This window comes from Acomys minous (genome assembly GCF_964271855.1).
Source record: "Acomys minous genome assembly, chromosome: 1".
NCBI lineage: Eukaryota > Metazoa > Chordata > Mammalia > Rodentia > Muridae > Acomys > Acomys minous.
Window position 1 is genome coordinate 111,335,068 of NC_140483.1, and position 25,621 is coordinate 111,360,688.

The 25,621-nt window shown below is 39.0% G+C and overlaps 1 protein-coding gene across 5 annotated transcripts in view; it reads right to left on the minus strand.

Moving 5' to 3' along the window:
• ST18 (ST18 C2H2C-type zinc finger transcription factor) overlaps positions 1-25,621 on the minus strand; it is a 329,266-nt gene that overhangs the window by 112,839 nt on the left and 190,806 nt on the right. Inside the window, exon 1 of one of the 5 annotated variants that reach the window (XM_084784736.1) lies at positions 12,852-12,978. The exons of the other annotated variants lie outside the window; for them this stretch is intronic. The gene's annotated coding sequence lies outside the window, so the exon portion shown is untranslated. Of the gene's footprint in view, positions 1-12,851; positions 12,979-25,621 lie in introns of those variants that run through there. 5 annotated transcript variants of the gene reach the window in all.

Here is a 25,621-nt window from a genome sequence, read left to right on the forward strand (position 1 = left end):
AATCAAGGACACAGTCAAATAAAGAACTCTGAGATGTGGGCGTTGGATTCACTTGTTGATGACTTAGGAGAGCAAGCGGATTGATTTGATAAACAAACAACTAGGCCCCCAAAATACAAACATCAAGTTATATAAGTTGAGAGAAAACACAAATGAACAGATTTTGGCCTTTTTTTTTTTCTGAAGCACAATTTATATGACTTATTTTCTAAGTTGGTAAGAATTCTCATGAAAATAACACCTTGCTGCAGTTAACCGGAAAGGCTTCCTATCAACGCCTTAACTCTTCCTTTCCCCCACTGTCACTCACACCTCTGTGTCCTTGTGAGAAACCTCTCCTGCCCTCTCCCAGCCCCACCTGCTCTTCTCAGACTGGGGGCTCCTGTGAGGAGAGATGAGCCAAAACCTCCCTTCCAGGAGCAAGCGTCCTGCCAGGTTGATGTCATCTGAGTGAGGACCAGCCTTCTAGTTAATAAGAGAAGGGGGCTACAGGGTAAGGCCACTGCCTCTGTGGTCTGTATTTTAGGAAAATAATAAGTCAAATCAACAAATTAAATATCTACAGATAAAAATGCAAACTCCCACAGCATGCAGAAAAATAGGTAAGCGGAAGGTATACATCCAGACTAGATCTTATGATGAATAAATGCATAATTAAAGGTGATTATCTTGTTCTGTTCATGCTGTACCTGAAAAGGAAAGAGAAGCTTTTTAATTTTTTGAGACGTCTCCTTGTTTAGTCCAGGCTGTCCTGGAACTCACTACATAGTCTAGCCTGGCCTCAACCTCATCGCTTTTCTGTCTTAGGCTCTTGAGTGTTCGAATTATAGGCAATGAGCCACACATACCTAGTTGGGAAAGAATATCATGAACAATTTATTAATAAACTGATATGCACTTTACAAACTAACAAACACAGGACCTACTAAGATGACTTGAGAGATAAAAAGCTAGCCATGAAAGTACAAGGCCTGAGCTTAGATCTCCAGCAGTTATGTGAAAGCTGGTAAAGTCCCCTGTTCCGGTCATCCTGGGCTTGTAGAGGCAGGGAGATCTTGGAGGCTTGCTTTCTGGTCAGTCTGGCCAAAATAGGTTCAATTAGAGAAGCTGTCACAAAAACAAAAACAAAAACAACCAAAGCAGAGAGTGACAGGAAGCCATCCAATCTCAACGTCTGCGTTTAATACGTGTATCACTAGGTGAGGGCTTCCCCTGACCAACATATACACTTCATACGTGCCTCTCTCTCTCTCTCTCTCTCTCTCTCTCTCTCTCTCTCTCTCTCTCTCTCTTTCTCTCTCTCAAACACACACAAACGCGCACATGCGCACACACACACACACACACACACACACACACACACACACACATGATGAAAACAAAAAGATAAAAGGTGCATAATACCATTATACTTTTCACTACACACAACTCATAGCAGGAATACATGGGGAAGAAAAGAGTCACATTTAAGGACTGTCACTGTCAGTTCATCATATTAAACTGGAACAGTGTCTGATATGCTTCAGAGAACTAAATTGGACACTTTTATGAAAACAAGGGGTAAAGCAAAAGGACAACAGTAAAGGAGAAATGTTTTTACCTAACACACAAATGGATTTACTTCAGGACAGTAAGGCCAAGTGAGGTAATGGTGGCTTCCAGTCTCATACATGCATCACGACTCAGGCACTGAACCACACTGTTGACGGAATAAACTCACTACTCTGTGAGAATTCCTATACAAAACCTCCCCCGGTGTCATCACTCTTCATCATTCCATATTGCTCAGGCTATGAGGCAATTGGTATCTATCAGCTACATGCCCTTTGCCAAATCCCAGACCCAGGATATGGTCAGTCAGGGAAGGTGAACTTCTGTGGTTCAATGAGACCAGATCTTGATTGGATGGGACAGAAGGAAATCAGTAGTACACAGTACACTGGAATGAAGTAGAAATCGCAAAACCAGCATGCTGGAGAAGACTTGGCAAGTAAGCTAGGGGTCGCTTCAGGGTGACTGGATACTGTGAACCCTGGCTTGGGACAGCAGTTAGGGTGAGGACGTCCTTTGCCTATAACGCAAGCCTGACATGGAATCTAATTCTGGCATATGTATTCTGTGGTCTCAGAGACCCACTTAAATCTCCCTACCTTTTGCATTTCATGTAGGACAATAATAGAGACTTGCTCTAGACTGGTGAGGGTTGCATGAGTTATATGGCACAATAAGCCACGGCACACTTTAGACACTCAGGCTGCTCCGGAACCATGGATCACAGCCTCTACATAGAGTCTACAGGTGTGTGCTCCACACACTGCAGCTCCAGGTTGCCAGTGTCGATGAGGGGCCGTAAATCTTTAGAGATGCTCTTCAAGAGAACAGTAGGCAGACTAGGGACACCAAAGAGAACAGAAAAGGAGGGAGGATATGGAAGGTAAAAGAGGGGACAAATGTGACCAAAGTACATTAGTATGCACGTGCAGAAACGTCGTAATGAAACTTCTTACTTTGTGAACTAACGTAGACTAAAGAGAAAATGGATATAAAAAAGAAGGGAAATTCACTAGTACACATTTTATAATAGTTACTGACTGTTGTTATTCTGTCTTAAAGCCTGATATAAATGCTTTGTATGTATTTAGTGTACATACCCAGTTATATCAATCAGAAATTATTCGTTATTTTTGACACTAAGTTGAAATTGTAGCATGGAAAAACCTACAGATTTGCCTAATCAGTGTCTCAGATGCCTGGGGCCTGGCCTCTTGCTCCAAGGTCCAGATTCTGCAAAGTAGCAGTCTATAGCTTTAAAAGATGGGTGATAGAGACACAGGAATGGACAGCACTGAAACAACGGGCCTACTGCGGAGTGATAGCCAAAGCTAGAGTAAATAAATGCACAGCACAGATTAAAGTAAGTAATGAATGTTATAGACAAATAATGTCAGCTAGAGGCTAAGAGCTGCTTAAATCAAGGAATCGAATCAAGCTTTGTTGATTTGAGACAGTGAAGAGCCATCTGTGTCAGGACTGGAGAGATGGCTCAGTAAGTAAAATGCTTGCTTCCAAGCATGAGACCCTGAAATCAAACCCTAGAATCCATGTTTAAAAACAAATGAACATAGTATGGCAGTGTTCTTGTCATCCCAACGCTGGAAAGCTGAAACAGACAGGATATCTATGCTAGGTCACCAGCCACAGACCCTGTTTCAAATAAGATGGCTGGCACCTGAGGAATAGCCCTCAAGTTTTTCTCTATACTCCACAGGCATACATACATGTGATCATACACACTCTTTGTGCTGCCTGACCAACACACAGAGGCAAATGACATGACACACAGAGAGATCCCTGTGTCAGTGGATAAACCTCTAAAGTCCATGTATCTATAATATATTGTAAATAGTTACAACCCAGTAACAAAAAGAACCCCAATTAAAATTGGTCAAAGGACAGCAAGAAAGGGTAGAACTATCAAGGAAGGAGACATGATTGGAAATGTTATGATGAACAATTAAGATATAATAGTTATAATAAAAACTCTTAAATGCATCTAAATTTTTTAAGTAGAGAAAAGATTTGCACAGACATTTCCCCAAAGATGATATACACATGACATGATAGCACACAAGGTGACACTTAGCATCATTAGCCACAGAGAAACACAAATTGAAACCAAAATGACACGTCACTCTACACCCACATGACTTGAAAAAAAAAACACAAAGAGAAAATAACAAGTTCTGTCAAGGACATGAAGAAGTTTGTACATTGATGTTAAGAGTGTAAAATGGTCCAAGCACATCCACTATTACCTCAAATAATCAAGCACAGAGTTGCAGTCAATCAACACTCTAACTATGAGCTTCATACACGAGAATAAACACACACACGCACACACACACACACACACACACACACACCGGACACACAAATTAGACCCAAGTGTTCTTAGCAGCATAATTCACAACTGCCAACATGTTGATACAATCCTAGATTCTATCAATTAATGAATGAAATAAAGATGTAGTATAGTTAATCAATGGAATATTATTTGCCAACAAAAGTAAGTGAAATATTGATATGCACTAAAATAGAAATAAGCTTTGAAAAGTTTCCTAAGTGGAAGAAATCTGATACAAAACCAACACACTGTGTGATTTCAACTACATGAAATGTTCAGAAGACATCTCAACAGACATAAAGTATATCACTGGTTGCCTAAAATTGGTAAAAAAAAAATTTGGGAAGATGCTAAATAAGGACAGAAGGTTCGAGCGGAAATAAAAATGTTCTAAACTGACCATTGGTAATGGATGCACAACTTAGCACAAACTAAGGGCTACCAATCTCACTGTAAATGAGTAGAGTGTGTACTGTGTGAATTAGATCTCATCTGTATCTGCTTAAAGGCATGCAGACCATTTAATAGGTTTGCATTTTATTTTAAGCATGAGAGGAAGTTGCTAAACTGCTTTAGACAGAGGTATGGAGCAGGGAAGTCAGCTTCAAGACAAGAAGTAAACCACAGGGCATGAGGAGAGAGATTGGAAGGGATGTTAACCATGAAGAGAAAACTCTCAAAACCTTTGTTTTGCCTCCGGTATAAAACAAAAATATGAGGTGGGATGTACTGAAGAGAAAGGAGATGTCTGCTGCCTGCTAGGACCTAGCTCCTCTCTGGTCACTTCCTTCCACAGATGGAAACTCTGGAGAGAAGCCAGTCTCGTCATTTGGCCACCCCTTCCTGCAAATGGCTGCAGCTGAAGAAACAGCATCCACTTTCCTTTAACCCACCTAACTGCCTGCATCTTTTATGATAGCTTACTTTCCAGAGGGCAGCCCCAAGCTCTTCTGGATCTATATGTCTCTCTTGTTAGGTAGAAGCCTTAATTTTAATCTCATTGTATAAATGTGGTTAGTAATAAAAGCTGACATGCTAAAGGGACACTCAGTTGAAGGCTTGCATTTCACACTAGATCAAAAAAAAACTGTGCAGGCTCATCCTAATGGTGCTGCTCATTCTAATACTTACTGCACATCTCCTTGAATCTGTAACCTTCTTCTGGCTGGATGTAGAGGAAGAGGTCTCTTCTATCTATGAGAGGGTTTTCCAAGATGCTCCCCTTGCATTTGTGCTCTGCCTCCTCTACTTATTCTTTCTCTTAAATTCTTATCATTCTGCTCCGTCTCCACATATCCTCCTCTGTATAGTCAAACTTACTGAAATCAAGAAACTTTCTTTTTCTTATTTAACCTTTTCTAAACAATGGACATCTAGCTTTCAACCTGATTCCACTGATGCTACCAGTAGGTTATCAGTCTTTTTCTGAGCAGCTTGCAGGACTGTCCTTCCTAGTTTCCAGATGCCAGGCACATTGTATACATTGACCTATGCCTCTGGTACTTGCTTATTAGTGCTTTCTAGCTCTGCAGTTCTGGGCTTGCCTTCTACACAGCACAAGTCCTACTGCTATCTACTCTCTGCTTGTTCTTCCTGCCCTGCTGTGAGCATTGTGCATCCTCCTCTATTATCCTCCCTGCTTAGCAAGTTAGTGGAACCCAACAGATGCTCACAGAATCTGTTGAATGCATAGATTCACTATTGCTTAAGTGTTTTCTCTACAAGATCTTATATGATACCACCTCTAAGGAAGAGCACGGGTTCTGGTCAGAGCCATTTGTTCTTGAGGCTGCAGCTTCATCTTTTGAAGGATGGGTAGAACAGGCTGCTCCTGGGCCCTGCATTTTAAGGCTGAGTGTTTGAGTGGAACTGCACCTGGCCACAACCAGTTTTAACAAACCTACTGTCATGTGAATTCTGATCTGTTTGTTTGCATTGCTTTGCCCTGTACTGACTCGTGAGTGCTCAGGGCCATGCGCCCAGGCTTGTGCTTATTGTCTACACCAATCTAGACACACAAATATTTCCTAGCTAACCAATTATGTATATAACCTAAGCATCCCTTTACCTTTGATATTTATGCTGTTACATCTCTCCCTGGGCATTAAAGTAAATAATGCAAACAAATTATTTAAAATATTATCCAGTTGAAGTAACATATTTTAACTCTGGGGCACTCAATGGGCACCAACCTAAGATTTACAATATCATAATTAGAATAATTCATTCTTAAACTATTTTTTTCTCTTAACAAACACTTCAGCAATTCTTCGTAATGTTCTGAGTTGTCTGTTGGTCAATAAGAAGAACAAGTAGCTTTAAATATAGTTTATCTTCTAAAGGATTTTAGTCAAATCTTGCTGTCCTTTTATGTGTTATTATATTTTCGGCATGGCGTTTGTAAAAGATTGAAAGCTACCCTCGGGTTAAATCTGTAATAATTTAAGGAAACTATGTAATTATTTTAACATTTACATACTAATTAAGAGTATTGCAAAAGCAAAAACTGTGATGTGTCTAAGCAGACGGTAGCCTATAGAACAGGGTTTCAAGCACTTGTCTAGAAAGAAGAGTGGAACTTTCTTCCAAGTGAAACTTAATGATAACACAATTGAGAACATTTGAAAGCAGAGCATGCACTCAGTGCCATGTCTCTTCCCAGGGTCACAGTGTCTGGCCTCAGCTGGTCCTGCTCTTTCAGTCATACATAGAGCCATGGCAATGCATGGCAGAGCATGCCCTTCACCAGGTGCTGGTGAAGACCAGCGAGGCTTTCTGACCTCCAGGTAGCAGAGGAAAACTAACTTTGGGCTATTTACTGTTGAATTGCTGTAAAATACTACTATTTAATGCTCTGTTGGGTAGTTAGCTTTATGTTGGTATGATATTATTATTATCAAAATATGCAGAGTTGTAATTTAATTCTGAGTATTTGTGTTTATACTCACAGACATGAGATTTTTCTGTGTGAGGCCAAATGTTTAACTCTTAATTTAATATTTAGGTTGCACCTAAAGTCCATGTGTTGCTTAATAAGGGCTATTTCTGTTATCAGGGTTAATTGGCATGGTCAATATCTATCTGAGAGGTATCGTGAGTGCTTATGCTGTCTTTAAATTATTTTTCAGATTCATGTTTTAATTATAAAAAGTTCACAGTTACAGAATTTGGGGGACCGAAAGGACACCAGAGGTCACCCTTAAAGTGACAGATGTTGATGATAAGAAAAATAAAGCAGCTTGTCAGGTCACTTCATCAGATTCATTTAATGTCTTAATGATATTTAACTATAATAGAATGCAGATGTACCTGGGACCCAGCATCATTTGGCAATTATACTGCTGACACTGTTGTGAATCTTTATTTCAGAGACCGTACATGGGGAAAGATTGAGAGCACGGGCTCTCATCTCTCAGGTGACATGAGAAACACTCTCATGGCTTAGTCTCCATTGCTTCCTCTGCGAAAACAGACATTGTTATTCTGAATAATAAATGAGGCCATACATTAAAGAACTTAAAACAGAAGCTGTCTTAAAGCAGGCACCTGGTGGATGTGGAAGGTTATTGTCAAATAGAGTCAAGTCATATAGTTCACTATTGCCATGACAAACTTTTATCTGCGCAATGTTGGTATTAGAAATTCTCTTCTGTGTTTTCAAAATTCTAGAATATAGTTCTCTGGATGATTCCATGAAGTGTGCGGAGAGAGAAAGAGAGACTGAGAAACACATTGACTGTGTGTGTGCATGCTTCTATTATCTGATGAAGCCAAGTCCTAGGCTCCTGTGGCTTCTCCAAGTTCCCTTAGGTTGACTCTCACTCTGTTGAGACTTGTGTGTACACAAAGCCAGGCCATTGGGGTATTAAGGCTGATAAAGTCAGATTATGGAAGAAACATTCCCACAGAAATAAGTGATTCAGACATGGAAGCTCACCCTGTTTATAGTTCAGAAATGTTTAGAGTTGCAGGAAAAGGTCACATAAGACTCCCACTGTGGGATTTCATACCAAAACAACATAGTCAAAATACTTGGAAATACGGTCTTTCAACCAAAAGGCTGGCGTCAAAATGCGTAATTTATTTTACAACCCAATATCTTAGGCTGTAAGGTTATTTAACTAAATATTTTCAGAAAAATAGAAATAAATGTTCCACACTTTAGAAAGACTAGGTGAAATATACTGAATTTATCTGTTAAGATCAAAATAACAAATGACTGGAAGGTTTTTGTTTTCTGAGCTTGAAACCTGCCCTTGGGGAGGGTAATGACAGAGCTTTAATCCCTAGGAAAGAATTCCAAAATTCATCATAGAAACTAGGATCATCTTTCATGAAGTCAGAAAAAAAGGAAAATTAACTTCCCCTACCACTGAAAATAACCATCATAGCAACTCAATCCCTATTCTTCCATTTCCCCAGGTCTGACATTCTGCAGATGACCGCCCTTATTTGTCCCTACATGTTTTCCAAAATATAAAAGTGAAATAGAGTCCCAAGGGCACTGTACTTGAAAGGTTATGAGAGTTAGAGAATTTTAACCATGCCTGCCAAATCAGCAGATGGCTTGTGATTATAATTATATGCATCAATAAAACGAATAATCTTTACAAAATTTGAATTTCTGCTAAAGGAAGGGATTTAGTAAGCAGATGCAACAGAATGCATTTCTTTAACCCTTTTGGGAGACACTGGTATCTTTCACCCACACAAAAGCACCAAGGGCTCTGTGTGCTGAGGTTGTGTGCTCACGTTTGTGTCCTCTTTCTGGGGCAATCACATTGTCAGCCTCAGTCTTTTCCTGATTTGATTTTCTTTGGGGGCATATTTCATCTTCACCTCTTTTCACCCCTCAGAATAGAAATAGTAAGACTAATTCTCCACAACTGTTTGATATTTGGAGGAGGGAAATGTAAAAGAGGTACACACTTTCATTCAAATTCATACCAAATCTACCAGAGAAACAAGCAGTGTGTCTTCCTAACTGATGATCGCTTACAAATCAGCTTTTCAATAGCAAAATTCTTCTTCTTTTGTTTTCATATTCTCTTTCATTTATATCCCAGAAAAGAAAATGCTGCTTATTCCCTTTTAAACAATTAACCATTTCATTTTGGTCTGGTTCTGCATAATAGTGTAACCAACAGTAGCTAAGTTTTGCTCAAGCCAAGTGCAAATTCACTCAAATAGATACTAAGCATGTGTGCATGTGTGTGACACATTAAAAAAGAGTAAGAAGAAGGTAGGTTTTCTAAACCAGCACTTAGCCACTCTTTCTGCATGAGTAAAACCTCCTAACTTAGGAAATTAAATTACTCTATGTAACTTTAGAGTTGCAAAAGGTCTGGAAAGTACAACTACAAGAATCCATAGTTTGTGTGTATCAAGTTGCAGTGCCAATGGTTTTCATGGAATTGCCCAGTGCGGTCCCTCACTAGGCTTAGTGAACAAGTTTCATCAGCAAGCTAGAAGCACGTTAAAGAGTTTTTAGCAAACAAGGCAGATATCTCTAGCAACTTTTTATTCATAAATTATCAACCAAATAAACTTAAGTACCCCACTTTGAAAAGCTACCCTAATATTATACTGAACTGTATATAAAGTACAAATAATAATTTAAAGATTTTGAAGGGATTGGTATTTTTTGTGAGTCAACAATATTTTCCCATATGCGCAGAATATCTGCAATCAGAAAATTTTCCTTAGCAACAACATTCTCCCAAAACCGGAAACCTTTTTTCCTGAAAAGTTCGCAGATTTTTTACAATACTTGACAAAACAACATTCCAATATTGTGATGCAGACTAGTATCTCTTAGTGGTTATTATTATGGAATTTTATCCATTATTACAAAACACTCAGGAATAAATGAGGCTTAAGTATCATTATATAGATAAAAAGTAAAATAAAGTACTTTTAAATATAAATTTGAAGAAAAAATTAATACTTAATTCAAGAGTTAAATGAAAAGAAATAGTGTAGGTGAAAACCTAAATAAATCCCAATATGGCAAGAAATTAAAATTAATAAAAATTAAGATTAAACTGTAGTCTCAATAGTTAAGAAACTGCTATAATTATTTAAATTACAGATGTTTCACTTTACATTTAAATTCCAGTAAATATTTCTTACATTAAATTTATGCTGAAATACAATAGAATTCTAATATGGTCTTTTAAAAGTTACTAAACAACTATGTAAAATTCAATTTTGCCGCATATACTTGCCATACACTTGCAGTCTAAGCACGTTACCTTAGATTGGTGTGAGCACCAGCCACATAAAGTGGAACTGACCCAATCCTTCAAACAATTTCACAGAACTGGGGCCTCTGAAAGTGAAGAGAGGACAGGGTTCTATACTATAGGAGTGGAGAGCAGTAACTGTGATGTGGCCTGTTGTGGCATCCACTTGCTTTGTGAGCTTCCAGCACAAGTTCAAAACTGCAATCAGGATACACCAGGGGCATGATACAACTTATCGAGTTTATGTTCTCACAATATTTAATTTCTACTACTATCCTGGTCCCCATTAAACAGACCAAGAAACTGAGGTTTAAGAAGTTAAAACAGCCAGCGACACACACTGAATGGAAGAAGTAGGGTTCAAGCGTATGATTCTCTGCGACGATGGATAACTCCTGCCCTTTCCCTAGGACATGTTGCTTGTATCTCTTAGTGGATTCCTGGGTGTAGCAAAAACCCTACCCTGCTCATGGCTTGTATGAAAATTTCATGACTGAACAGTTTTAAGACTCATTTGTTAACTAAGTAACTGAAGTAAAAGTTCGTTAAAACAAAGTTTCACTCTCTCAATACAAATCAAACTCTTTAAATTCTTTAAAGAAAGGTGTCATCTAACACTAACACAACTAAGTAGTTGCTAGGAGGTATAGGTATATGTGATAATTATATATTATAAATATAATAGTGTAATTACATATAGTATAATATATAGAATCCTTTAAATACAATACTTGTAGAAATAAGTTCACATAAACTAAAAGTAATGACCTATGCCCTCCTGTTTTAATTACAGCACAGCCCTAATTTGCTTTGAATGATCAAAATTACATTTTTTCGTAAAGTAAATCTTTTTAGTCTTATCTGCAGAGAAGCAACTTACAGACTTCAGTCAAGTTTGTCATGCTTTGCTGCACCAGTGAGGATAGGAGGGAAACAGTTATGTCAGCCAAAGGACTGTGTGCTTTCTGAAACGTTCACTCTTGTATTAACAGGACAAGCATTAGCAACTATGGAAAAAGAAATTATAACACAGGTGATTCAGATGAAAAATGGTCAGCACAGCAAGAACTGCGGAGCGCTTACACTGCCTGTGAGAACAAACTGTTGGCATAACTCTGCCTTAACCTAACATTCTAGGCAGCAAATGTGGCCATTTTCAGATGGCTCTCTGTTTTCCATGATTCCAACCACATGAAAGGCATGCTGAAGGGATGGCATTTAGAATTTTCTCAAGTTAGCTAAATCAAAGCACATCTTTCCTGCTCATTTTTCACTTGAAATCAGTAAGACAACATTGATCCTTTTCATGAAATTTACTTCCTTCAAATTCTATTTGCTTTGAAAAAATTGAAGTATACAATACACACTATGCACAAGACATGTATTAGTCTTAAATTATATAATGAAAGCTGAGAACACATTTGTAACAGGAAAAGTTCTTCAAGACAAAAATAAAAGGAAGCGTATAATATCTGATCTCTTAGACCATATCATGAACCTATGTTATGAATCTCTCATGATTATTACGTATGTATCAAAACATTTCTATATCCCTATACAAATAAAAAAAATTGTCAGCACAAGCACTGCAAGTTAGCAAACTGATCTCTACATGAGCAGATGACTATGAGATGCCAGTCTAATATTAAATGCAGTGCCTTTAAAAATTGAATCCTCACCCTGATATTATGAATACATCCATTTACAAATACAACACTATGCTAACAATACTTTTAAATGTTTTCTGTGAGATCATCAAGAGTTCATCATGCCATTGGCAACCCACTCAGCTGACAGTTCTTAGAATAAAATGTTTAATTTACCTGAACGTCTTGTAACAAAATCATCCTCTCTTGAGCTAAACATCCTCAGAATATCAACATCTAAGCCAGACAGACATTTCAGAAAGGCAAATCAGACTTTCTGGCAACTCCCTGCTGCCATATTTCTCTAAAAGGATCCTGCAGTGTTACACTTCAATACTGCAAATGCATTTTTCCCAAGGAAAGAGTAAGCCAGTGCAGCTTCGGTGTCAGAGAGCTTTGATTTTTCCCCCTCCAACTACAGCAAGCAAATCACCACTGTTCCTACTCAATAGCACATACTACAGTGATTCTTATTTCAAGATTTGAGGAAATGAAAATGTCTGAGCAAACGAAGAGTTTTTATTTTCTCCGTTTGCTCTGTTTGGTTGAGTGACTGATTTTTTTTAAAGGCACTGACTCTCCCATACATAATATTGAATACACATTAAGGGTTGGAACAATTTCATCACGTCAGGAATGAACTTCACCAGTCCCATCCATGCCCTGAGTCTCCTTTGTGGTTTACAAGCCAGAGGACAAACTAAAATTAAAGTTGCCCTGTGCCTTTGAAAGTTTTCAAATCTAGACACACACACCTGAACAGTAGCTATCCGTCAGTGCCTCTTCATCTCCAACAAATACCCACCTCTCCTGTTTACGCTCACTTGCCATTTGGGATGCACTGGACTTCTGAGATTCACAAACTTTTGCAAAACAGCAAAACAATACAGCAATAACATCAGAATCAGAGCACTGGTCACTGAGGCAAAATTTCTAGAAGTAACAGCAAAATCCCTTCCTCTGGACCCACTTGTCCAGAAACGGACTTTCGGCCCCACGGTTAGGCTCAGATTTGTTCCACTTTCTCCCTAGGGCTTAATTGCCAGCCTGACTTACCGGTGCCTCCTAGCCTTTGTTCTGCTTCTCACGCTGACATCAGGGAAGCAGTGATGTAGAATAAAGCAGGGTGGGCTAGGTTAGTCCAGTGTTTGTGTCGTTGTGTGGTGTGCGGGGACACTCTGTGATACTCTAGTGAGCTGTAAGCTTTTTTTTTGTAGGCTTTGTGTCATTTACTTAACGACCAATCTCATTAGCTGCCAGGGTACAATGGGCTGATGCATTTTCTATGTACATACTCTACACAGTGACCCTCAAGGTTGCCGAAGGTCTATTTAATCAGTCAAATGCTGAATATATTTGCAGTAAATCACTAAAAAAATAAAAAGTCTGGGACTACCGAGGTATCTCACAGACTTAATATTTACTCGTGCTTATTCAGAGGTAATAAAATGCATGCATATTTAGGCAAAATGAAAGTAGACCAGGTGGATACAAATTGTCTGTTTTGCACTGATAACCTTAATTTTATGAAACTTCAGAATCAAAAGTATTTTCTCCTAATAAGGAACCCAGAGTTGAAATTGAATTTCTGTCTTAGCTTAATCACATTAAGCAAGACAGAACAACAAACAAACAAACAAACAAAAAACCAGTTCCCTTTGCAGCTTCTTGCTCACAGCTCACTCCTGCCTCAGTCAGACCCCTTGCCCAAAACAGCCTCAGAACTGGCAAAGTTGTGTTCCTGCCCCTTTCACTTCCAAGGTAAAAAACCCTTTTAGCTCCTATGAAAAATGAAATGCTGAGAGCCCTCTGAATGACGACAGCTGTCCATAAGTATCAGGGAAAGCTCTATTGTCCATGTGTCCCTGGGTAAAATGAATACTTTACAGCAGAGGCTGTTCAGCTTGGCTGAAGAGTGTGGGGAGAAGGGGAGGAGGTCACTGGAGATTTCGCACACTAATTTAATCTGGGAAAAGGACAGGCTCCGCATCTCCCCTGAACAGACTGGCAGCAATCTGGGCCCCCACAGAACTATCTCCTCTTGCCTGTGCTCTATTTATTCCTTATCTCTGTTTACCAACCGCTAGGTCCCTTTCATTCACACCACGAGGCAGTTTTCCTACTATCAGTCAGCAGCTGACACTGTGGAAGAGCCTCAAAGGCAAAAAGGGGGAAAAAAAAAAAGATCAAAACTAAACCAAAGCTGTCTAAACAATGCAACAGTACAAGTAAATGCATAAACCCTGATTCTTAACCCAGCCCACAGGGTACACACAGAACCTTTACAGTAAACCCAACATACACACCACATTGAGCTGTGGGCCGAGTTAGAAGGCTAAACACCATTCCTGAAATCATCAACCAGAAAAAAAAAAACAAACCGGCTAAAATGTACACTGGTTACTGAAACAGCCTTAGTCCTAGGGACACTCTTATCTCTAGCACGGATCAATTAACTGGCAACCAGGAAGTATTTACTTTGCCAGAAAAGGTGAGCTGTCTGTTTCTAAGGGAAACCTAGCTCTTATTAAAATGTTAGCAGTTAAGAAAATCTGTTAAGGTGATTGCAGTTTAAACATAATCCACACAAACTTTCCATACCTGATCATGCTGATTGAATATGGTTTGAGAAATGTGAAATCAAAACTCCATTACACTTACAGAAAGATACCGTAGTCTTTTATATAATCCATTTAACTAAATCTTATGCCCATGTCATACAGATTTTTAACACTTATAGCTAACGTCACAGAGGAGACAGAAAAAGACTTCAGGTACAACTTCCTAACCTTTTAAAACCAGGCTGCTGAGTGTGACTGGAAAGAGAGACTAGACAAGAAATGTTAGGGTGATAAAGTGGGAGAAGAAAACACATGCTATTTGACCTTCCAACCCTTAAGTAGATAGAAAATTTCAATCTAAGATATGATCTATTATAGTAATGGTAAGTACTAAATATTTTTTGCTATTTCTGCAAATAAGATAGGATATCTTATAAATGTCACTGGAGGAGGTATTCATGGAAATGGCATATTTAGGTTTAAACATACATGCTTATGTACACATGGTAGGTAGGCACACACATACTGCCTCCTATAGACACATATGAAATATGAGAAATCTTCTCTTTATATTGCTCGTAGTTCCCTTCCTTCAAAACTGACACTTTAAACTTCCCTGAGTGTTGTATAGCATTGAACTAATTCAAAATGATTGGCTATTGTCATAAAAATCAACATCATATTGACTCAATCATGAAGACCTTTACCAAAAAGGGAAGATAACGTAGCTCATTATCTATGATGCCAACAGGACCACATTTCAGTGTGTTTCCACCTATATGCATTATGAGCAGTGAAGTCTTTACTACTTGGATCCTTTTTTCCAAATGAATTAATGAATTAAATTTATCCTTTCACCAGCTGCTAGGCAGCAGATGGAACCATTTCTGAAGCCTTGTTGAATTCAATCCATAAAACTCATTTCCTAGGATTAGCAGTCCAAAGTTTCTTTTAATGTTTATATACCACTTGGGATTTTGAATTTCATGATGTTAAACTTTCAACTTAACTATTCTTTTGCATTTCATATCAAACAATTATGATCTTTTGGATTTCTATAGCAGAAATGTAAGGTCACATAAGGATAAGAATTAATTTTACGAGCAATGAATTACTGTAAGTTGCATTTTTCGATATGTCTGTCCTCACTGCTATATGCCACAGAGCCTGTTCCCAGCATGCTTCAATGATGATGGCATGGAATTCTATGTCGGTTAGTTGTGAACTTTGTTTATTTCCAATTAAATAGTTTAAAGCTGCAAACAGGAATACTAGTTAACGTTATTAAAGTTCAGAAAGTTTAAACTGTTTCTGAGTTTTTAATTTTAGCTATATGTCAGATTGCTGCATTATCTGAAAAATTCTATGTTGACTAGGTTTATTTCTGTCATAGGAATATAATCCTAACTTTTAAAAATGGGGATAAACCAATTACATGGACAGAGAGAATTGAATTTTAATAATGATTAACTTTTCAGAAGCCGGCTACCTTGGACAGCTCCAAGCACCACTTGTCTTTCCTGTCACCTGTAGTGGTTTCTCAGAGAAGGAAACACAAAAGTTTAAATCTTTCCGACTAGTATGATAGCAGGAGAATGACAGCCACTATAAAAAGTCTCATTTAAACACAACTGAATTAGACCCCTGTGGAAGGTTCCAAGTACTTTACAGGTTTCAGATACAAATCCCATGTGCTCCAAGGCACAGTGGATCCAAGTTGAAAATATTAAAGCCTTTGAGCTTAGATGATGCTCTTGCTGTAACGCAGATATGGCTAAGAGAAGGGTGAACTGCTCTTCTGTGTGACAGTGATTTCCGCTAATTTGGCATAAGAAATCTATATTAATCTAATACTGGAGTAAGCCAAGAAGGCCACATAATAATTGCCACTGAGTAATTGAATATTTAGAATGAGGTAAAATGGAAACATGGATAATCTTAGGTTACAGCACAAAACTATGATACTATGAGGGCGATACTGGCAAAAAAAAATATTAAAGTTAGAGAAAGTCTAACTTCAATTCTATTTTAGATTCTGGATTTATTTCCTGAGAAATACTTGCTTATTATAAGAACAGTATACAAAATTATATCTAAATAAATCTCTTTTAAATTTATTGGATTTTATAGTGCCAATTAGTCTATAAGGTGATGAGATACAACCTTTTTTTGGACATAATTCATTATTCCTAAAAAATAAAACAAGACTAGAGCCGTTACATTAAACACTTTGCTCATCAGCTGCTGTGTTCTCTGAAACTGAAAGAAAGCACAGTACACCCTTTCAGGAAACTTTTATTATTCCAAAGTGCATTTAAAAAGCATTCTTAACAGGTGTTTTGTTGACAAAAATATATATAAGCTAAAGTATGTGAAAGTTTTCTCCAGGTAATATTTCATTGAAATCACCCTTCTGTAAAGTTTTGTTCAAGGTTAGTATTAAGTCTCTCATCCTCCCGCCTATAAAACATTGTTCTTTAACTTCTGCACAGTCTCCTGACATACCCATCTATCAAAGATGAGCTGTATCATTTTTTAGAGAGACTAGTCTTATTTGATTCACTAAATATTCAAATGCAATATTATATATGCCCAACTTATGAATTTAAATACCTCAGAAACTGCCCACAAACTTTTTCTCTTACATGTTGTTAAAACCTGGATTCTGACTTTTCACAAAGAATCCACAAAACCTTTTTTTAGGTAATGGCTATCAATGCAAAATTGCACTAACAACTCAGCATTGCAAAGATTTCCATTCTAAATAAAGACTTGTAAGACATGAGATCTCACTGATAATTTTTGTGACCTCATCAATTAGTTTTACTTAACTTTTCTGCATAGAAAAAAGAGTGTACTGTCTCATATCAAATATTTTCTGTTGCAAATTCACCTATTTTGAAAATATACAGGAACAAAGGCAGTAGCTGACACGGCTTAAATGAAACTGCACCGTGACATTTTATTCTGAACTCTTTCTCAACATCCCATTTTTGGAGGAGAGTGAGAAAGTGGAGGTGGGTGGTGGTGAATGAATTTAAATTCATGGCAGATGTACATCACAACAGAAACCAAAGCAAACAGCAGTAAAAACCACAGGCACTTTAGCCTTTAGAAGCAGCACCCCCCACACACCCCCACCCACCCACCCACCCAGTCAGAAACAAGTAGCCTTTAACAACTCAAGCCCTGGAAACTTGCTCACCCTCTGAGCTCTTAAACACCAGAGTAAATAGAATGTGATAAAAAGTTTTAAACTTACTTCGTGTGTGTGTGTGCTTCCAAAACTCTTTCTCTCCTCCCTGGTGTGCTGACAGGAAACACTAAAGCTGCTGCCGTGAAAGGTAGTTTCCATGATATGACATCCAGAGCCTTGGACTGCGTGGAGATAAGCACCTGCGTGGAGCCTCCTTACGTCACACCTCCCTATTCAGACCTCCTCAATATGACCCACATTTGCACATCAACAGCCTCATGCGCACACACAGATTTTTTTCGGCTCTGGGCCCAAAACTTTCACTTTAATTTTCATCACATGATTGCTGTGGCATATGTCCTTCCAAACCGCCCATATATCAGTCATCATGCAAATGAGATGGAATATCACTCCTCTGCAGCAGATGGCCAGGGATGATAACAATGGCTCAACAGAGGAGATTCAATGTCCCTGACTTTATCGCCACGGCAACAACAACCTAAAATATATGTAATGGAAGTGGTGCTTATTAATTTTGCAGGCTCGAGTGTTCTGATTTTGTGAGTGAATGGGCTGAGTTAAAAAGGGGGCTGTGTCCTCCTGCCTCTAGAAGACTATCTATAAAAGCCAGGGACCTGGAAATTATTTTCAGTGACTAAGAAGGCAACAGCCTAGCAATTATTTGAGTAATTAGGTGTAATTCCTCCCTGTAGGCCTTGTACCCTCCTGCGCTTGCTTCACAGAAGCTCACGAATTAGACAGCACCGATACTGAAAAGAAAAGTGCCTCAAGATACAGCAGGAGAGCTTGCAGGAGCCCTGTCACTTGGCCTCCACCAGGCTTGGTAAACACAAGCCCCAAGCTATAAGTAAATAGAGGCCCCACTTCACAAACACAGACCAATTAAAATGACAAAGGCAGCCACACTTTGGGGTGGAGCTTAGCCTCCTTGTGAGTGGCACACAGAATAGTCTCTGGGTTCAGGCACAGAGCCGGTTTCCATGACTGGCTGTCAGGATTGGACAGGAACATACACAACTCTCACTCAGCAGGCTGTGTCTTTCTCATTAGGACTCTCTTTCCCCCCACAGGGCTACTTTTATTCCAGACTCCAGTGAATATTCCATAGACGTGCCACTCCTAACTGCATCAAAAAATGTAAATCACAGAAAAATGAATCAATTCTTCAAAATCTGCAACAAGCCCATTTGTGTTTGAGAGGAATGTTACCTAACTGCCAGGCCCACTGGGGGCATTTCTAGAACACACAGAACTAAAGGGGATGGAAAAAGCTCTAAATATTATCCTGGAAACTTTTAAAAGCATTTGTTAAGACATTTCATATTGGCAAATAAAAGTAACTTTTTTCCTTATAGGGCAGAACCACATATCAGAACTTTTGAAGCTAGGGCGTACTTTTTTCATTGCTTTTAAGAAAAAGCACTATGGAAATATCACCTAATACAGGAAAACCAGATTTTGCCACTAATTTAAAGACAGAAATTAATAAAGAATATGTACTGTCCTCGAAGAGGCTAGCCAAAAAATAAAAATAAAAGAGACCTGAGACTTCCCATCTAGTAACTCCCCAAACCCCAGACACTGCCATGAGGCCTCTTTCCCAGGGAATCCACTCTCTCCCAGGAGCACTTACTGCCCTCGCTTGAAGCAGATCCTCAAGTCTGTTTTAGAAAAAAAAGGAGGAGCAGGGGGTGGGGGGGGGGAGGCAAGGAGAGAGAAAAAAAAAAAAAAGAAAAGAAAGAGAAGCTAGTGACAAAAAGTAGTCACTTTGTACATCACATACAGAAAGCGGTGACAATCTAACTTTTAAAGTCGTTACATTTCCCACATGGGTGGGGGCAGGTGCTCTGAGGTTCTCCTTCTTTCCTAAGATATTGCTTAGTACCAAATTTGCAATACATTTGGTGTGCTCGACATAATCAGTTGCCTAGTGCATAATTTCATTGTGCTATTTAGAGGCATCAGTCCAAGATAAGGGCATGTTGGTAGTAGCTCCTTCCCAGTGTAAAACATCCCACACAAGCAGTGTACATAGAGCATCAGCTTTACTCTAAGGGAGTCTCTGCTGAGCTCCCAGGGACGTCATGAACAGCATATGACACACATGCTGGTGCCTCAGGTACCACATAAAAAGGAGAGAGAGTTCCTAGGGAAAGTCCAGGTTCTTGACCAAATGAGGCAACATTACTAGACAGTATATGACTGAAACAAAGTCATGTCCTTCAGAAATTTTTAAAAACAACCTTTATTTATAAAGGTATATGATACAGCATACTGTTTATTCATTTACAGAAAACATCATCATGATTCAGCCATCATTATTACAACGTAAGATATTTCCATCACTTTCAAGAGATACGCCATAGCTAACAGCAGTCACTTTTTACTCCCAATTTTCTCACTGAAGATCACATAAATACTCCCCTACATTTTGCCTCTATACATTTTCCTATTTTCAAAATTTTTTAAATACCAGGGTCATACAATCACTATTTTGTTCTTTACTACTGATCAATATCACTACAGTTTCATGCACTTTTTTCATGGATTAGCTGTTTATTAATTTTAATGCTGATTAATATTTTATTATTTGAGTAAAGCATATTTAATTTTTCTACAAACCAGATGATAAACATTTGTTTTCATTTTTCTTGCATGTGTAACCAGGTGCAGAATGGCAGGATCACTTAGTAATTTCCACAGCTGTGTGAGAACTAAGGAATTGTTTTGAAGGGTCATAATTCATGATTCATATTTGTCAACAGTGTTCTGACATCCCAACACCTTGTCAACACCGTTTGTTAGCTGGCTTAACTATGGGGATCTCTTAATGGATGCGAAGTGCTGTCTCACATGGTTTTGACTGGCATTCTGTAATGACCAATGACTGAGCATCGTCTCTAATAACACCCTCTTGTTAGTCTTCCATACATCGGGGTTTTGGAACTGTCTAGTCAGACATTTTTCTGATTTTTGAAATTGTGGTGTTTTATTTTTATTACTGGATTATATAAATTCTTTACATATGTGTTTTAGATGCATGCTTCTTACCGGCTAGATGATTCACCAACTTTCTTCCCACTCTATGGGTTTCTTTTCATGTCCTTCATGCTTTCTTTTGAAAAGAAAAGTTTCTAGTTTGGCTGAAGTTCAATGTGAGGATGTTTCTTGGTTTACTTGCTTTTTGATGTGACATCTAAAAACTATTGTTAAATTCAAGCTGATAAAGATTATTTCTGTATTTTCTCCTTAAGAGTTCTGTACTTTTTACTGTTTCACTTAGGCCCTCTATTGATTTTGAGTCACCATTCTGGGCATGGCATGAGGTAGCGAGCTAACTGCCTCTATATATGTGAATCTACTTATCAAAATACAGTGTGTAGAAAAGAGAATATTTTTCCTTATGGAACTGTTTTGTCACCATTACTGAAAATCCATTGGTCATTCAGATTTATATCTGGACTCTAAATTATACCTCATACATCTGTGTCTGTTTTCATTCTGGTAGCACATTGTTAATTACATTAGCTTTGTAGTAAGCTTAGAAATTGAGAAGCATGAATTATCCACAGGTGTTACTTTTTGTCGGGATAGTTTTAGTTGTTGCGGGTTCCTCCATGTTCCATCTTATTAGAAGGTCATCTGGGATTGGGTAAGGAGCACACCCACCTGGTCCTTCAGCTGATCCTACGTAGCAGGCCTTCCAGTCTATGCAGGGAGTCCACATCCCTTTGAGCGGTGCTTTGTCATACTCACAGGGAGTTGTATACCTAGCTTGTTAAGTTCATTCCTACGTTCTGTATGTATTCTTTTGGAAGTTATTGAAAACAGATTTAGTGTTTCATCTTCCTATCTTGTTTGCTCCCTGTTCCTGTAAAGACAGACTACTGAAATCTGTACTTTAACTTTGTGAATTGTTATCTTACTAGACTTTTTTTTTTTTAGCTCCAATACCATTTTTCTGTGGTTTTTCTTTTTTCTTTTCTAAGTTTAAATCAATATAGGTAGCAATCTGACTACAAATAGAACGATTTTTACTTCTGCCTTTATATAGCCAGGTGAGTTTTATTTCACCTTCTTGTCGCCCTGCCCTGCGTGGGACATCCAGTACGGACAAGGCAGGGCAGACGCCATTCTCCTCCTGATTATAGAGAGGAAGCAGTGCCGTCTTTTATCAGCAAGCATGACGTTACCTAACTTGTGGATTTTTAAAGTTCAATTTAAAAACATTTTTAGCTCAAAAGCTAACGGATGCCTTGGCACAGCACTGGAGTAACCCCTAAGGAGACACAAACTGAAATCCTTCTCCTGCTCTTTCAAATTTCAAAAATGCCTGGGGTAGTTTCTGTCATGGTGTTGGCCAGGCTTCATCCCTTTCTGTCCCCTCTAAAGCCTGCTGAGATGCAGCTGGAATGCTTGGACACAGGGAATTCGTTCTCTTCAGGTTTGGAAGCCATGTGGTTCAAAGCATCCTTGAGGAACTTACAGCCTATGTAAATCAAGTGCAGGCAGCACGCCTACATTTCTTCTGCAGCCTGAGACTAAGCCAAATACATTCAGGATACAATGGTATTGCTCACCCTGCTCACATGTTCATTATTTAATTTGCAATGGGAACTCCATAGATTTCTTGGATCTATGTGTAAAAGTAGTTATATTTATATCCCACAAGATCTAGCAAAAGGAAATAATGTATTAGGAAAAGTATGAAATCAAACAACGTTTTGAGAATGAAGGAAGAGGAGCCACCTGGCACGTAGGCAAATACGAGGTCAAATGTTTCCTGCAATGAAGATGAGGAGAAGGGTGGTGCCTGCACTGTCAATAGCTATGTTCACTAGCACTGATTTTCACACTGCTCTTATGGCACACACTGTTCTAGGAGATTTTCATCGGTTATTTTGTGAGCAGAGGCACTAAAGCCTAAGTTTCCCAAATGCCTTCCTCCATTAGTAGCAAAGTTGCCAAATTAGTATTCCCGTTCAGGCTCTGCCTTCAGCGTTTCCACCCAGAGCTGTGACTGTCATCCTCGTCTGCACCCTCATGTGGATCACTGAAAACTCATGTGCTGTTATGAGAAAACTCTTACTGGCTCCTTTGTCTCTTCATATTGTAAGGAGACAATGTTAATAGTGACAAAGGATCCTAATGTACCTTTACTCATCTTCCACAAGACTATCAAAACGTTATCATACAACAATGTAAAGTCTGCTTTAACTTAGTAACACTGAAGAGATGTTGTACCTTTATTTTCTCAGGTAAGTCCTTGGCAACCATGAAAATAATAAGGCATATGTTATATTGAAGTAAGAAATAAAATATTTACAGAGACGCTTGAGTACCAGTTTATGTACTCATTTGTACATACCAAGCTATGAACGCATCTATATTTCTTACATCTATTTCTCTTTTCAACATACCACGGATATCAAATAAAGCAAGGCTTTGTATTTCATCAAGCAACGGAACTGCATATGTTCAATGTACTGGTGATACCTAGTCACTTTCCCCACTAGCCTTGCCCTCAGTTACCACACGGCATGTGGCATCACCAGCAGCATGCATTTCAGATGCGGATTCCCCTTTATACTTCGAGTGCATGGGGAAACAGAGGCTTTCGATCATGAGTGGGAGGTGATCTGAAAGGGACACCAGGTGAAATGTTCCTCTGCATATCCTGTAGCATTCTTTTTTTCTTTTTTATTAATTTATTCACATTACATCTCAATGGTTATCCCATCCCTTGTTTCCTCCCATTCCTCCCTCCCTCCCATTTGCCCTTTACTCCCCTCCCCTATGACTGTGACTGAGGGGGACCTCCTCCCCCTGTGTATGCTCATAGGGTAGACCTGGTGGCACTCAGAGGAAGGATAGCAGGCTACCAAGAAGAAAACATATTCTTTTAAAAATTTTTTTATTAATTTATTCATATTTCATCTCAATTGTTAGCCCATCCCTTGTATCCTCCCATTCCTTCCTCCCTCCCACTCCCCCCCTACTCCCTTCCCCTATGTCTGTGACTGAGGGGGACCTCCTCCCCCTGTATATGCTCATAGGTTATTGAGTCTCTTCTTGGTGACCTATTATCCTTCCTCTGAGTGCCACCAGGCCTCCCCATCCAAGGGACATGGCCCAATATGGGGCACCAGAGTTTGTGTGAAAGTCAGATCTCCTTGGAATATACCCAGAAGGTACACTACCACACAACAGGGACATATGCTCAACCATGTTCATAGCTGGCTTATTCATAATAGCCAGGATATGGAAACAGCCTAAGTGTCCCTCAGTAGAAGAATGGATAAAGAAACTGTGGTACATTTACACTATGGAATACTACTCAGCTATTAAAAACAAGGAATTCCCGTAGCATTCTTGACCTTTTAGCATTACATTCACATAACTAAAGCTTGGGTAGGACTGAGGTCATCGGAACAACTCATATCCTTATTTTCTCATTTATCTGTATATTACTTTATATTATAACTAACACACACAGATGCACACACACACACACACACACACACACACACACACATGCAGTCATGCAGGCATGCATGAGTGTGCTCACAGAACTTAAGCTAGCTTACTCCTCTCTTCAGAGGAAAGACTCGCCAGTTATGATATCATTTGGGAAATTTTCTACATTTTTCTATACATATCCTAGATAATTTGAGTTCAGGTTGCCTTCTAGCCATGATTTGACAGGCCACAGAATCTCACATAGAGAGTCTTCTGCAGTTTCTACAACTAGTTTCATGAATGTGTTCTCAGTAAGTATCCCCATGACTGCATTGTTAGCATTTGGAACAACAGGGAGTGAAGGCAGGATGAGTGAGAAAGGGCAGCGCCAAGGCAGTCTGAGCAAAGCATGCAAGCTTGTTAGCCAACACTGAGTATCCTGAGATGGAAAGTGATGACCAAACAGTGCTCTCTGCATGCTTCATGCTGCCCCTGACTTTTAAAGAGGTGAGAAAAAGACAAACCATCTAAATAAATCATTCGAAGACTGTAAAGCAGGCAGCATGATTCCAGAGATCACACAATATTTTTCTTACACTTTGCTGAACAGAGAACATGACCAGAGGCTATTTTGGAACAACTCCCAGGAAATGAGGCAAGAATAAGAAATGCTATAATCGAGGGTGTCTTAAATGTGGCTGTGTCCCATAATTCAGTGCTCATCTTGAGTCTGCACATGGTTCAGCATGTGTTGTCTGTTGTCAGTTGTAGATTGCCACAACAGCAGTTTAAAGGAGGCCCTGGTTTCCATATTCCAGATGCCCAGGCTAGGGGTCTGATAAGAGATAAGCATAATACAATTGTGGTAGAAAAGATTCAAAGAGAGTTTTCACCACATAAAGCGGGAACCAAACCAAATAACCCAATTGAGAAGTGGGGCTTAGAACTAAACAGAGAATTCTCAACAGAGGAATATCGAATGGCTGAGAAACACTTAAAGAAATGCTCAACGTCCTTAGTCATCATGGAAATGCGAATCAAAACAACTCTGAAATCTTACACCCATCAGAATGGCTAAGAGCAAAAATTCAAGCGACACCACATGCTGGCAAGGATGTGGAGAGAAAGGAACACCTTCATTGCTGGTGGGAATGCTAACTAGTACAGCCACTTTGGAAATCTATCTGGCGCTATATCAGAAAATTGGGAATAGGGCTCCCTCAAGACCCAGCTATTCCACTCATTGGAATATACTCAGAAGATGCTCCAGTACACAACAAGAAAATTTGCTCAACCATGTTCATAGCAGCCTTACTCATAATAGCCAGAACCTGGAAACATCCTAAGTGTCCCTCAGTAGAAGAATGGATAAAGAAACTGTGGTACATTTATACTATGGAATACTATTCAGCTATTAAAAACAAGGAATTCCCAAAATTTGTGAACAAATGGATTGAACTAGAAATGATCATAATGAGTGATTTAACCCAGAAGCAGAAAGAGTCAAACTTATATCTTGACACTAGCCCAAGGGGCATGTCCCAAGAAAGTCTTCGCTTACCAGGAAAGTGGGACAGAGGAGAAGACTT